Consider the following 3,090-nt stretch of genomic DNA (forward strand, 5'->3'; position numbering starts at 1 on the left):
TAAAAAGATTTGCTGATCCTTAGTATGTCGGACTGCGAAGACGTCACCGAGCCATCCTCTTCCTTCAGGCTGCTGATAACAGAGCTCTCTCTGTGTACCTTTTGGAAGAAGTAACGCGAGCACGTCTCATCCTGCTCGATGGAGCGGACTCTGGACCGGAAGATGATCTTGGAGGCCTCCGTGGCAAAGAGTGAGGCCTGCTGGCTCTTCACCTCTTGGAGGTCCTCCTTGACCTTGACCCCCATCGACTGCAGCCGGAACAGATTTTGCATACTTTTCTGGAGTCAAATAACAAAGAACAAAGAAAATTACAGCACAGGAACAGGCCCTTCGGCCCTCCAAGCCTGCGCTGATCCAGATCCTCTATCTAAACATGTCGCCTATTTTCTAAGGGTCTGTATCTCTTTGCTTCCTGCCCATTCATGTATCTGTCTAGATACATCTTAAAAGATGCTATCGTGCCCGTGTCTACCACCTCCGCTGGCAACGCATTCCAGGCACCCACCACCCTCTGCGTAAAGAACTTTCCACGCATATCCCCCCTAAACTTTTCCCCTCTCACTTTGAACTCGTGACTCCTAGTAATTGAATCCCCCACTCTGGGAAAAAGCTTCTTGCTATCCACCCTGTCTATACCTCTCATGATTTTGTACACCTCAATCAGGTCCCCCTCAACCTCCGTCTTTCTAATGAAAATAATCCTAATCTACTCAACCTCTCTTCATAGCTAGCGCCCTCCATACCAGGCAACATCCTGGTGAACCTCCTCTGCACCCTCTCCAAAGCATCTACATCCTTTTGGTAATGTGGCGACCAGAACTGCACGCAGTATTCCAAATGTGGCCGAACCAAAGTCTTATACAACTGTAACATGACCTGCCAACTCTTGTACTCAATACCCCGTCCGATGAAGGAAAGCATGCCATATGCCTTCTTGACCACTTTATTGACCTGCGTTGCCACCTTCAGGGAACAATGGACCTGAACACCCAAATCTCTCTGTACATCAATTTTCCCCAGGACTTTTCCATTTACTGTATCGTTCACTCTTGAATTGGATCTTCCAAAATGCATCACCTCGCATTTGCCCTGATTGAACTCCATCTGCCATTTCTCTGCCCAACTCTCCAATCTATCTATATTCTGCTGTATTCTCTGACAGTCCCCTTCACTATCTGCTACTCCACCAATCTTAGCGTCGTCTGCAAACTTGCTAATCAGACCACCTATACTTTCCTCCAAATCATTTATGTATATCACAAACAACAGTGGTCCCAGCACGGATTCCTGTGGAACACCACTGGTCACACGTCTCCATTTTGAGAAACTCCCTTCCACTGCTACTCTCTGTCTCCTGTTGCCCAGCCAGTTCTTTATCCATCTAGCTAGTACACCCTGGACTCCATGCGACTTCACTTTCTCCATCAGCCTACCATGGTGTCCCGGAGCTGAGACGCGTTGGCCACGTCGTTACTTGTGGCGCTTTGGGTTGGGGCACATCGGGCACATCACAGCTTTCAGTGCCCGGGGGCTGCGATGCTTTATCTTCCAGCTCCTTTGAGCTCTGCCGCCTCTTTTGAAGGGGCCGTCGTTCCAGCATTTCCCCGTCCAGTGAAGAGGAGCTGCTGTAGTCTGTCTCAGACGGTAGCCTCCTCTTGCCACTGGTTTGGGTGGTGGCCTGTTCCGCTTTTGGAGGTCTTTTCGTTGTGGTTTTCCTTTGTACCACTTGCCACTGACCTGTTTGTCCATCTGCTGCCTCCTCCTCCATTGATTCTGTCTGTGGAGGAGGGGTTTCCGGGCGCAGGGTAGTTGCTGGGTCGCTGGTTTCAGCTGCCTCCCCTTTCTTCTCCTTCTCAGGAGAAGTTCCCTGCTGCGGGGAAGGTTGCTCGTCTCCTTTCCAGCACCGGACACCTTCGTCGAACCTTCTCCCGGCCTTTCCTTGGACCTTGCCGCCTGAGCATAACTGAGGCAGCGTTTGGGGCAGGTTTTGTAGAGATGGCCTGCCGCACCGCACAAGTTGCAACACTTAGTCTGCTTACAGTCCTTGGTCTGATGGCCTTCCTCCTTGCAGTTCTTGCAAACAACCCTGCTGCAGTTTGCTGCCACGTGACCAGATTTGCCACAGGTGCGGCAAACTCTGGGCTGCCCAGCGTAGACTAAGAAGCCTCGACTTCCCCCTATAGCGAAGCTGGAGGGAGGGTGGATAATGGCTCCACTGGCATCGACCTTCAAGGTCACCTTGACCTGCCGCTTGCTGGTCCGAATCCCAAAAGGGTCCTTGACATCAGTGCTGCTGCCGGCCACCTTGACGTACCTGGCGAGAAAGGTGTGTACATCCACCACCGGAACATGGGGGTTGTAGAGGTGAATCATCACCACCCGGCATGAAGAACGGCTCCATTGTGAGGATCGACAGCGGCGCCTGATCCCCTTTCTCCTTGAACGCCTTCAGGAACTTGATACATCCCGCCACATTCTTGAACATCACGTCGAAATATCCACTACTGGGGAAATCCTGCAGGCAGAAGATGTCCATAGCTTGAAATCCACAGCAACCGATGAGGATTTTCTTGATGAAGAAGATGGGGTCGACTGGTGCATCTCCTTCCTTGTCCTTCACGACCACCCAAACGGTGTTCCGCACTCCCTGGCCTGAAGCTCAAAGATTGGTTATAGCCATTTTACTCAAAGCCTACCCAGGATCAAAAATCAATGATCATGGTCTCTTCTCTGCCAAGTAAGCACTGATAAGAACAGATACTACACTTGATCTTAGCCAAAAGGCCGAGAAGTGAAGCTTCTGTGATTGTCAGTTCAACGGACAAATCTCTGATCCCATCATCGATGGGAGAGGACAATTCCCAGCTGCCTGCATATCTCTCCCTCTCACACAGACAGTAACCTGTGTTATTGTAGAACCAGTAAGAAGTCATCTGTGCATTGCAAGTCTGGACCAGCTTAGCTTCAGAAACTTAGAGAAAATCAGCTCATGTTAGCAAGCTGCATCTTTATAATTTTTGACAGATGAGGAGTACAGGACGTCTGATGATACAGAGTGAAAATTGTATTCAGGTCAATTACATACTCATT

General features: G+C 50.1%; 1 pseudogene; it reads right to left on the reverse strand.

Annotated features, from left to right (window-relative positions):
• Positions 1 to 2,661: 2,661 nt before the first annotated feature.
• On the reverse strand, positions 2,662 to 2,796 carry LOC137369483 (U2 spliceosomal RNA; annotated as a pseudogene).
• Between the last annotated feature and the right edge of the window lie 294 nt (positions 2,797 to 3,090).

The sequence above is a fragment of the Heterodontus francisci genome, chromosome 4, assembly GCF_036365525.1.
Source record: "Heterodontus francisci isolate sHetFra1 chromosome 4, sHetFra1.hap1, whole genome shotgun sequence".
Taxonomy (NCBI): Eukaryota; Metazoa; Chordata; class Chondrichthyes; order Heterodontiformes; family Heterodontidae; genus Heterodontus; species Heterodontus francisci.